We start from the raw sequence: 13,620 nt of genomic DNA on the forward strand, positions 1-13,620 counted from the left end.
TTTGAACAAGACTGAACAAAATACCAGGAAAAAAATAATAGGAATAGGCTGCATGTATAGGAAGATGGACTAGATAACTCTCTTTTGACTGATTTCTCTAAAAGTAAAGTTATGTGAATAAAGGATGAAAACTTTGAGATGATGGCCAGCTGCTCTTCATAGTCATTAATCCAATGCTAAGAATTTTGTGGGTGGAAATCTAAAATAATAGAAAAAATGCAGACTTTAAAATAAGAAAGATCTGGGTTTGCCTTTTAGCTTGCCAAATCTTAATATTTTAAATCTGTGGTAGGTAAAATTTTTCTAAAAATTAAATGAAATAACATGTTAAAATCTCCTATCACTTCTCCTCCTGGCAGCTCATCTGCAAGATATTATAGCCACTAAATAAAAAAAGAGTTGTAACTAAATGTAAAATAGAACATTTAATCTGTTACATTTTATCAATTTTCCGATCAAAAGAAAAAATATAAAAAATTACTATTATTACAAACATTTTTCTCTACACAAAACATACATGAATTTACTTTTAAAGTTGAAAAGTGCTAGTAAAATGTTAGATCCCATTATAATAAAGATATTTTATTTTCTTATAGAGGATCATCATCAGAAGTCACCTGGAAATCCAAAACCAAAATAATCAGTGAAATGTCCATTACCTTAATCTATCTGTGGCTTTAAAAATAATGGAATAGCATAAGCATAATTGTAATACTGTGTGTCATTAGGTTAAGTAAACTAGATATGCTTTATAAATCAATAAATAATTATGTCATGACTATCATTTATTTTCTTTTAGTTGTTTTGGAATCATTTGAATTTTGAACATATGCACTAGAGACAGAGGAAATGGAATAATTTAACTCTTCTTCCTCAAATCCTAAAGCTCCTTCTAGTGTCTGTCTGCCAAGAATTCAAAATTGTGCCTCGAATAAAGAATCCATGGCTCATGAAAAGCCAAATTCATGCATTCATCTATTTAACAAATATTTGTTAATATTAACCATGTGTCATATATTGCATATACCTCACTGCTAAAAACCAAGTCTCTATCTAGATAGAGCTTAGATTCTAGTTGTATGGTATAACTGGAGAGGGTGAACAAATCCAACGTAAAGTTCTCTCAAAGATATGAACACTAATAGGAGAAGATGTTGAGTAGCAGTTTTCACTTAATCAGAAGCAACTGAATGAAATAAACTCTCTTCAAATATCTAAGAATAAAGAAAGACTGTTTCATCTTCATATTTTCATTTTGTATCTTGATAAATCCCAAAGCCTGTTTACTGGAAAGTCCTCTCTCCTTTCTAGCTTTGCTTTGCCCAGTCAAGCTTTATTCTAATAAATATGTAATAGGATTGCAAGCACATGCTTCTTACTCTTACTTTCAACTATACGATAAAATAAAAAAATTGCTTTGTAAAAATATTCATTGTTCAACTTGGGGTGATATGGTATTGACATTAAGGAGTTCTTTTGTTCATTATTAATGTTTCTTTCTACACTGGAACATCTCGAAAAGGGTGGAAACTTTTAACCAGCTTCATGGAAAGAAATATCTCAATAAATGTACTCCAGGAATATTTGCATATTTCACTCTGCTAATGAAATCACTGCTAGCAAAAGATTTCATTTGTAATAACACTTCAGTTTTATAGAAGTATGTCTTGCATCCAGTAAGAATTTGAAATATTTCAAAGGAGTATTCAGCAAAAATGTATTAGTATATGGACTATTGGGAGAATATCAGGAAGTGTAGTTTTCTCAAAAGATCAGTTGATCACATAACCAGGTTGTTTAACACTTTCGTTTCCAAACCTAAAATAGAATCTATACCCAGGTATTTATCTGAACACTTAAGTTATTTGATGCAAAATTTTCTTGTGTGGTCAAAATAGAATAAAAAATGATTACGTAGAACAGTGTGGATGTAAGAAGGACACTTGTGGAACACTATCGTATATAAGTCAAAGATATTCTATTCCAAGAATATTAACAAGGCTCATCATATTTGAGAATGATGGAAGTTTAGTGCAGAGAAACAAAAAAAGTAAACATTAAAAATTTTATCACATAATGTATTTCACAATATGCATATCTACATAAAATTATATACACAGGTATAAAAAGAATCTTTAAATGAAAAATAGACTCTTATATTTTTCATAGATACTTTAAATAAGCCTTAACTATTGAAAAGCACACTATTCTTATTTATGCCAAAAGTATTGAAGCTTTCAAACAATATTACCCTCCAGATATTAAAGTCTCAAATAAAACACTGACAAGGAATTGATTTTGTAAATAAAACACTAAAATTTAAGCCTTCAATATCTTTAAATATTGTTTTTATCAAATAATTTATTTTATCAAATAACTTGAGAGTGTTTTGTCTATCTTTGTGTTAAAGTTAACTCTATCTCTGGATAACCAGTTGAAGCTTAAATAAAGCCAGTGTCACAGTGGATGTGATAGTCTTTACTGCATGCTTTATTCAAATGATGACATTTTATTCACAGTATTAAATAACGCTTAGCCACATTGTATATAGTTTAATAACTTGAGTAGAACACTGTAAAACATAAATCGGCATCACTCGCAAATTATATGTTAAGATTCATTCAAAATAGTGAAGCCTATTATTAGAGCTGCGTGTCTCTTTTTATAAGATTTTCCTCATTTGTACAATATGAACTCACCTGAGATGGGTTATTATATTTTGGGTTGAGCATAGACACACAGACATTTCCTTTGCCTGAAACTTCTAAGTAGTCACAAAGCATATTCCTCTGTTTTCATAATTTCTGGTATATTTTGTGAAAAAAAATTCACCCTTTGCCTTACATTACATGTATAACCTGAGACTGTATCAGAGTGTCTAGCACCTAGATTAGTGTTCCAATATTTTTTTGATGTGAAAAAAAAGAGACTAATGTGTATTGAAATCATAAAATAATTGAATTTTAAGAAATCTAACCTTTTTGCTGACTCTTACAAAAAATGAAAATATGTTCTCATATGAAAATAAAATTCCAAAATGGAGTGAACCAAAATCAAAATCAAAGTAATTATTTTACTAAGATGTATTTTATACTTTTTAGAGGAAATTAGTACTAAATAAATAACTACATATTTATACACACACACAATTTATTTGTTTATCTATTTATCTATTTAATTTTCTGATGTAGGCAAAAACTAGGCTGTGTTCACAAATCAACCTTGAAATCTCAGTAGAATAAGATAATAAATGTTAATTTCTTGCTCCTGTTGTGAGATGTGAGTCTGGCAGCTTTCTTCCAGGTGGTGACTCAGATTGAACTTCATCCATGATGTAGCTCAGCTATCACAGAATTTTTTTCTTCCAGCTTTGATTATTGCAGACTAAGATAATAGTAGATCATATTCAGTACATGACAACTAGATCCTAAAGTAGTGTATATTATTTATATTGATGTCCTGTTGTCCTGAACTAGTGCCATTGTACCAATCTAAATGCTAGATCAGCTGAGAAACTGAATTTTCCTATGCCTCAGGAAGAGAAATGGGATTAGTGAGACTCTAGTATGTTTCTGCCAAAGTGTGTATATAATGGTAAAAATTTCAAAAAATAGTAATTTATTATACCCACTTAGTCTACCACACAACCAAATTCAGATTATTTATGCTTCAAGAAAATTTCAGTAAGTTTAGAAGAAAGTGTGTGTGTGTGTGTGTGTGTGTGTGTGATATCATTAGATTATACGTATCTATTGAATTCTTTTAAAATAACTGTAAATTATTCTATGTATCAGTCTATCTTTTTTTAGTCTTTTCAAATTATAAATGTATCTTTGAACATGTTCTTTTGTGTAGATTTTCAAATGTACTTTTAGGTTTACAATCTTGGTCTAATAATATGTGCGTGTTAAAATTTTGTAGATATTTCTAATTTTAGTTACAGGCAAGGTATACCAATTAGCATTCTCACCAATAATTCATGATGTGCATATTTTCTCAAGCTAGTCTAGATAATACTTTGTTACATTAAACTGTTTTCATAATAAATAAAACATATGTATTTATGTTGTACATTTTAATTAGTGTTATAAATTTATGATCAGTTTTAGCATCTTGTTTTTTTGTCTATCCAGTACTTATATCTTCTCCCTCTTATTCTATACACACACAAACCCACACATGAGATATATATGTATTTGTGTGTTATACAAATTTATAACATATATATAAATAAATATATAAAATACATATTTATATATAAAACTGAATAATTTTACTCAATTGTTGATTGCTTAATGATTTATCAGTGATCTTTATTAAACATTACTGTTAGCCTTTTTTGTATCCTATGTGAAATATTTTTTTTCATTTTATTGTTTTAGATGGGATTTTATTAATGGTTTCTTACCCTACAGAAATGTTTAATTGTTATGAGAATTTATCATTATTTTCATGGTACATAACTGGAATATTATGACCTGGTTAAGAAATCTTTTTACCCCAAGTTTATTCCTTGAGCAATGTTTTTTTCTAATGCCTTTATGGTTTAATATATTCTTTTAAGAACAACTATGGAGATATCAAAATGTATTATTTAATTAAGAAAATCTAGAGGTCATCTTTTCACAGCTAATTTTGTCAACTTTTATTATATTAAAAATACGTTCATTTACATCTAGGTCTGTCTTGATTTTCTATTCTCTCTATTGAGCCATTTATTTACCAGCATTGAACTGTTTTAGTTATTACAGCTCTGCCATCCATTTAATATTTACAAAGAAATCTGTTCACTAACCTTATGGTCACTATTCTTTAACAGTTTTGTTACCAAAGAAAAATATCAAGGATAACTTTATTATAGTCAATTTACACATTAAATCAGGAATATCTTTAAAATGAAAAAAACTATAAAATTATACATTTTATAATGAAATGTTAGAAGTGATTTAAAAATATACACATTTTATGTGATCAGCATGTACATTTATAAAAGACTTATATGTATGCAAATATTATTGCATTTTCTGCTCCAATATTCTATAAATTTTTCCATTTAATATATATTTTTAAAGTCCAACATCTTTTCTATTTCTTCAAAGTCCTTATATCTTTTATGCTCTTTCTAATAGAGATTTTTTTAATCTAGAAATACATCACAAATGATTCTTCCTATTTCATTCTGTTAGAATAACTTATAAAATTTTCTTTCCTTACAGCAGATCTTTGTTTTTCTTTCGAAATTTAAACCTTTATATTCCTCTAAACTATATCTTCAGTTTGGTATTTTATGAACAAGTACATCTTTTATTGGCCTTTATTAAAGATTTAGCAGCAAATCATGTCTTTTCTAGTTAGCTCGCTCTTATAAGGGTACACTTCATTCCTATTCATCAGAAAGTCTCCCTGTTTTTTCTAGCTCTCCAAGTCCCCTTTGTAAAAATTCTCCTTCCTATTTTCATATTCCTCTTCCTTTGTTACCTCTTTTATTTATTTTTTAATCCAGTCAGAGAATTATGGGTTAAGTACTTAACACTACAAAGTGATTCTTCACTGTGATTAGGGTGTTCTTTCTAAAAATAAGTAAAGAAAAATAAAAATGCCATAGATTATTTTTGTTCTTTTTTTCTCCAGATTTTGAAAGAGTAGAGAGAAAAAATAATTATCTTTATAATAAATATATAAATATGATTAAATATAAAAGTAGGGATTAAAATTAGGTGTCTTTATGATAATAAGACTTGGCTTCATGAAAATGCTTTACCATGGTTAGGGATTCAGTCCTTGGTTTATTAGGTTCTGAAAGTCAAGACATAGAATGAATGATAATTTTACTAGGAGAAGTATTTGTAGAATCAAGATTGCTGTGGTCAATATCCCTAGAAACATGAAAGCCAAGTTTTTCAGGTGAATATCCATAGTGGATGCTTATATACTTCTTGCTCCAGCTACTATGAAGTTTGGCTGATAATAACTAACTGTTATTCCATTCTACGGAGAATTATCTTGAACTGTCTCACCAGGAGACTATGTCCCCTTAGATCCCTCATAAAGGATAAAGCTGACCTCAGCTGAAAACTGACTAGTCTGGTTATAAGAGTCACATGGCCCCTTTGTCTGAAAGTTGGACTAACTCTGTGTGAAATTTAGCTTTGGAGCATCCCATGGAATCAGCTCTAAACTGTTCTCCAGCTGGGGCCATATTCTTCCCCCTCTCAATCCTGCTACCCTGAATCCACTTCAAGACTGACCCCTTATTAAATCATAATCACAAGGGAAACTAAGAAACAGTTACTTTTGAGGCCGCCAATAAACTCATGCCTCCTTAATTCATGCTTTGTGTAGTTCTCCTCTACTTTACTTTGAGCTTAGCCTGGTGCCTAGCTTTAGCCAATGGGATATTAGCAAACATAATGCAAGCAAAGGTTAGATAAGCTTTCATTCATTGGAATGTACCTTCTTTGAATACTCCTTCTTGGAAACTAGAAGAGAAGCCAAACCCACATGGAGGAGTCAAGTGGAAAAGAAATGAAGCATTTCAAAAGTTTCATGTGAGTTCACAGCAGCCAGCCAGCACAAGTGTAAGAGACATCTTGGATTCCCAGTCCAGTCAGGTGACATCACAGGAACAAAAATCCACCCAACTAAACCATGTCAATCCAGTGGATGATAAAAGATATTAAAATAATCACTGTTTTGAAATGAATTAAAATTAAAAAGAAATAAAATAAAATAAATAAAATAAACCACTAAGCTTAAGAGTGATTTGTTACAGAGCAATAGATAACTGAAAAAGAATCCAGCTTAAGAAATCACATAATTTGAACAAATGGATTCATAGTAGAATATGTTTTTTATGCTATGGTAGAACCTGGAAAATTGCTCCTACGTTACTCTCTATTAAATAAATCCTTCTAATCACCAAATTTGTGTTTATTCCAGTCTCTCTTTTACACAGGGCTGGCTAGATGTACTAATTTCCTTTTGCCATTATTTCTTGCCAGGCGATTCGGTGACTTATGGAAGATTTTAACAGTATATTTTCATATTTTATTTCTAAAACTTGAAAATAATTTATTTATATTCCAAAGTCTTACTCTTTTTTTTGGTCTTTTTAAAATTAAAGTTATTGAGGTGACATTGGTTAATAAAATTATATAGGTTTCAAGTGTACTAGTTAATAATACATCATATGTCTATTGCATTGTGTGTTTACCACCCAAAGTCAAATGTCCTGTCACCATATATTTACGACTTTCCCTCTTGTAACCACTAAACTGTTGTCTGCGTCTATGAGTTTTTGTTTATCTTGTTTGTTTGTTTGTTTATTGTCAGTTTTATATCTCACATATAAATAAAAGCATAGGGGCCTCAACTTTTTCTGTCTGTCATATTTCACTGTTTATAATAATCTCAAAATCCATCCATGTTGTCACAATGGAATATTACTCGGCCATAATAAAAGATGAAATAAAGCCTTACTCTTAAAAGTGAGTAATAAATCATATACCGATTGCAATGTAAAATAGTTATCTAACCAAAGTTCCTTAGAGTTGGTGAACATTGTCTACTGTAGTTAGGCCTGGTCAGCTTCACTTCTGAAAATGACACTGGCTGCATATTTCTATTTGGTAAGCAATAAAAGCTTAGACCTATGTATATTTATTTTAATTACACTCATCTTAAATTTTTTTCTGGATTATGCAATCATTATTATCCCTAAGCATTATCAAAATAGCGAATCAGTCATATTTATATTTTCTTTTTCTCAAGAAAATATTCAATACTAAGGAGAAAAAAATCCCAATTATATTAACAATTCTAATAAACTTATGGATCTGCATGAAATTCATTTTAATATACAATTATATACAGAGTTATATATTTATTTATAGTTATTAAGCATGCATGTGTATAAGTGTACATATATAAATGCATATAATTGAACAAGAATTAAGATAATGAAATAATAAACATTTTTATTATTTCATACAGCATTTTTTTGTTTTCTGAAATCAACATTTTCATGTCTAAATATAAATTTATCTAATATGCTACCCATATGGGAAATAAATATATGCTGAAAGTATACAATAAGATTCGAATATACATTATCTAATAATAAATAACAAATAATCACAGTAAAATTGTCTACAAGCCTTAACTTGTACTAAAGGCACTATACTACTTAGGAACAAAGACTGCACTGTGAGAACCTCTTTTAAATAGGAGTTGAAGTGGTAAACAAGTCTTTAGACATATTTTTTTCCCCGCAGACAAGTTTCTGTTACCACATTATCTTGTCAACTCATATGAGGTTTAGATGGATCAATACTTATGTAGGTAACTTCTAAGGAACACCTGGCCTTCCAGGAGGTGACATGTTAATTAAATAGATAACATTCTCCCTCTTAATGTACAAATACTTAAATTTTAGTGCTTCTTTTGAATTCTTTAGTCTCTGTTTTAATACTTTTGCGAGCTTGAGGGCTAACATCAGCCAAGAAAGCTGGTAAAACATAATAATTTCAGAAACATTACTAATGACATTTTGGCTTAAAAAAAAAAAAAAGAGAAAGAGAGAAAACAAAAATTTTTTCTTTTATCTCCTATGGCCTTTCTGTATCCCTAGTTCACCACCTAAGCAAGATGTGTATTTCTGAAGGTTAAAACAAATGTTTGGAACTTGTGGAAAATACAACCAAGAATCTTAACTAATAATTAAACTTGCACTTTAGTGATTTCCTAAGCCAAAATGTCAGAGTTTGTTAGTTTACAGATCTTCAGAGCAGGAATTCAGAATCAGTACCCACACCACACCAGGAGAGAATCACCTTTAACCTGACCAGGAAGAGTTTAACTCCGTCTGCAGCACCAGATGAGAAGAATCCTGACAATTGATAGATTACTGACTGAAATAAGTTGTGTGGCAAGTATGATTGATAGAAATTTTATAAACAGTGCATACATCTTGGGTCCTTGTTCGCTTATTTTCACATTTATTTGTAATCATTTTTAAAAATCAGACATAATTTTAATCCAAATAAAATGTGAACAATTTTTAAGTAAACACGTACGTACTCTCATACACACGCTTTACCTTTGAGTTTTCAAAGTTGTTCTCTCCCACCAATTCATAGTCCTCAAATGATAAAATATAGAAATAGAAAAAAAAAGTTAGCCATCTCTATGTTCTCAGTACAGAGATATTGGTTCCTTTTGTAAATATTTTCTTGTACTGATACTTCATTACTTTTAAAAATTTGCATATAGAGTCTATATTTGCATATAGAGTCTATACTTCATTACTTTTAAAAATTTGCATATAGAGTCTATATCCTTGTCTTATTTAAGACTTATTTTTTAGAAATTCAGAGCTAATTTTATTCCAAATAAAATGTGTAACATTATTTTTAAAAGGGAAAGTAACTTACTTTGATACAATTTCAAAGAATACTGTTATGTATAATATGTACATCTCTCGTATAGCACAGAGATGATTTATAATAAGTATATATGTAATAGAGAATATAAGCCTTTTATTTATACATGTGTAATAGTATATTTCATGATTTTTCCATTTTTATGCAGAGATATATGACATTTGTATATATGTAAAAATAATCTCAATCCATAATCTAAATACATATATATACACACATACATATATATTGCTGATATTAAAGAAATTATACTTCAATTAAAAATTGTTTTTCTCCTTAAAATAGGAATACTTGGCTCAATATTAAAGTTCAGTATTACCACTTTTGCTACTTTGAAACTTAAACACTTCTATACACTTTAAAATAGCAATTTCATTCATTTTTATTGTGGCTTATGAACATCAAACATCAGTTTTATATGATATAACTCAACATTCTGTGATGAGAGATCTGATATTACAAGAAAAAAATGAGCCTAAAAAAAAAATATCTAGTTTCTTGGATTGACATAAAAATAATGCTTAAGTTTATTGACTATTTCAATTAATTCAAAACCATTTGTGACTCAACAAAATTTAAAACATTTGTTTTTTCCCTGTCAGTTTTTTTTGGTAATACTTCTATTTTTAAGCAAACATCTTTTTTTTTTTATTTATTCGATTAATTTATTACAATATTCTTGGTTTTCAACACCTAATTTCTAAGAAAGGAGCCCTTTGAGAGGGCAATGCTCTCACTAAATTCCACATAACCTTTTACCATAGAAATAAGAATAAAACATTACTTATTTAAAATTATCTAATTAAAAGACCATAGAATTCGAAGTCAAAATTGGTCTTAAATCATATTGATCCCACTTAGTAAAGAGAATTTCTGAAAACTTAAACTTTCTCAGATTCAATTTCCTCAGCTACAATATCAATAAAATCCCCAAGTTGTTATAAGAATAGACATGTTCAAAAATGTTATTTTTTTCCTTCATTCTTAAAAATTGCCTTCATTATTCTGTTTCATATAAAAAAGACTTTCTTTTGCATTTTTTAATTGGCAAATTTTTATTCTAGTCCCTTAAATTCAAAGAAGTAATAAAATAGATGATTGTTAGTTTTCTTTCTCTAAATGTTTTGCTAAAGCAGGAAGTTATACATCAATTTTATTAATGATTAAAATTATTAATAATTGATATTATGTGAATTAAAAGAGTGAAGTTACATTAATAAAGTTTTAAAGCAATAATAGTCAATGTTAGAATGGGTAGAATGAGACATAAACTCATGAAATACTAGTGAAATCTTTTATTTGTACAATTTTCTTGGAAAATATTTTATCAATAAGTATATAGATCTTTAACTCTTTATATCCCTTATCTTTGCTACTATAGCTATCAAAATTCTACTTCTAGGGATCTATCCTAATAAAATTATTAAAAATACAAACCAAGGATTCTGTACAAAAATATTTATTGTAATATTGTTTATTATGCCAAAAATTTGGAAAGTTACCTAATAAAACTGGATTTTTAAAATAAATGATGATCTACCTATATGGCAGACATTACTTAGTTATTTAAAATGATTCTCTAAATTAAATAGAAAAGAAAGAAAAATAAAATGCTTATGGTATAGTGTTAAGTTAAAAAGGAAATTTGCGAAACTACATATGTATGAAATACTAATAGATATTTGTTCCATCTTTCAAAAAAGGAAAATAACCAAAACTACTCTAGTTATTGATGTTTTTCTCCATTAATACATGTTGATTCTAATGACATTTGAAATAAAAATTTATCTCTCCTAAATTCCATTTGCTACTGAGAATGTACAATTTTCTGGGTTTCATTTTGTCTTTTTGTTTTGTTTTATTTTACTAGAAGTCATTTTCAGTGAATTTTAGAGCAAACTCTACAAAGGTCTTTAAACTTCACATAGAGGCACAGATCATCTTCCAAACCAGAACAGCCACTTCTTAAGGTTCTAATTCCAGATACTTCAAAGTCTTTCTGCAGTTGCTTTTTTTATATGAGGTAATATGTGAGTTTAAGATTTTAATGGTTCCACATAGTTCTGGTGAAACAGGATCTGGTCTAGAGGAAGCTGAGAATCATACTTTGGTTATTGAAATCTTGGCCAGCCTTTCCTTGTAAAGCACACATGCTGAGTACTTCCTTCTCAGACGCAGAGCTTCCTTCATTCACACTTTCCTCAGCACAGAGTTTCCCAAACTAGGTTGTGTACTGGAATCACCTGAAGGTCTTGTAAAACCACTAATGCCTGACTTCCACTCCCAAATATTCTGATTAAATTGCTGTGGGGTGCCACCTGGGCATCAGAAGTGATGCTAGTGTGAGGCAAGTTTGAAGTTAGAAGGAGGCATAAGTAGCTATTGACTACCAAAGTATCCTAACCTGATGTAGAAGGAATAAGAAAAGATAGAGAGTAAGATATATCAACAAATAAATAATTATTTAAAATAACAGATTTCCTACAAAATTTTCTATTTAATTTTTTTTAAGTAAGAGCAAACTCTTTCACAGATAATAATCTATGTGAGAGGAGGTAAGGAAAACTATTTAAATTAAAATAGAAATAAAAGATATTTTCTCATTAACTACTTTAACATTAGTGATGCTTTTAAGATATAATACTTTTTTACTGTATCCCAAATTTTTTTTACAACTATAAAGTTGTACCTATATAAACCTCAGACATAGTACTTAGTAGCTCTGTTGAAAAATTAACATGTTCTTCCAACCCCTAATATGAATATTTTCCCAAGGATTTGTTCTTAATCATCTTTTCTCATTATTTTCTTTTCATTAGCAACCTAACTTAAGCTAATGGCTTCAACAAAAAATAGAAAACAAATGTCAATTCCAAGATAACCTGTCTCCTAGATTCCAGTCCTACACTTTCACCTGCATGCTGCCATCTCAGCATGTGAGAATATTTCATAGCTAGATCCCATATGAGCTCTTTATTATCCCAATGTCATTCTGTTTCTGTCAATGACATCAGCATCTTCCCGGCAATTCAGTTTTTAATATTGTCATTTCTTGGGGCTCCTCTCTTTCTTTGCTTACTTCTAAGACATATCAGCTTCTTTCCAGCTTTTCTTATCTCCCTGGTGTTTGCCCAACTGGGCCATATGGGGGTGTCATATTAAACTAGCATACATGACCAGGAAATATGGGCAGGGGCTTACTGACGTAAGGGAAAAAAAAATCTGATGTAATTATTGGTATAGGCAGAGAATTATTATGCACCAATAAATACAAAACAAATTGAATACTTTCCAGCTAGAGAGAGGGAGAGATTGATTGATCGATTGACTTATATTTTGGACTCAGTTTACTTGCAGAAGTTTTTAAGAATGATAGTCAGTTCATAGTTTTCTTTTTCAGTTTTGTTTTTAGGTGCCATCAGTGATAGGAAAGGTTAAATTCTACTCTTCAGCAGTGATAGGAAAGGTCAAATTCTAGTACTTCCTAACGAAATACTTCTTTTAAATAAATACATCTATAATTCGGAATGCTGATTTGCAAGTTTGGAATTATGGTTCTTTCCTTAGTCTGTCACTATGTTTTGTGGCTTGCAGTGAGTCACAGTTTTTATTCCATTGCTTTTAAAAACAGAAAAACAAAAGTAGTCAGTATATTCTATTGCATGACTACTCAGCTCATTTGTGAAGTTTAACAAAATGACACAAAATTACAATCATATTATAAAATATGACATGGTGACAAAAATCACAGTATAATTTATGTTATGATACAATGTTAATTTTAAAATTTACTTTAAAAATCAATCCACCTCATCTCCTCATTTAACAATAAGAAATTAGGTCCACAGAAATTAAGTGACCAGTCCAGGATCACAAAGCTAGTTGATGTCACAGCACCCAGGCCTTCTGATCGATCTCAAATCAGTATTTTTTTCCAGCATATTTCTCTTCCACCAGTACATTCATAAATATCTTCATGTAACCTTGTAAAATGAGCACAGAGAGATTTAAAAAGTAGGAAGGATTCTGGGATCCATGTTGGGTCATGCCTGAAAAAATGCTTTGTCTATAACTGTTACTCAACTATTTCCTGAAAGACAAATGAGGTGCAACAAAGAACAAGAGAATCCATCTCAAAGGTCTCATTTGAGTCTCCAAGCTCCTACTCAGATCATTATCA

Source organism: Pteropus vampyrus, unplaced genomic scaffold (assembly GCF_000151845.1).
Source record: "Pteropus vampyrus isolate Shadow unplaced genomic scaffold, Pvam_2.0 Scaffold221, whole genome shotgun sequence".
Classification (NCBI taxonomy): Eukaryota; Metazoa; Chordata; class Mammalia; order Chiroptera; family Pteropodidae; genus Pteropus; species Pteropus vampyrus.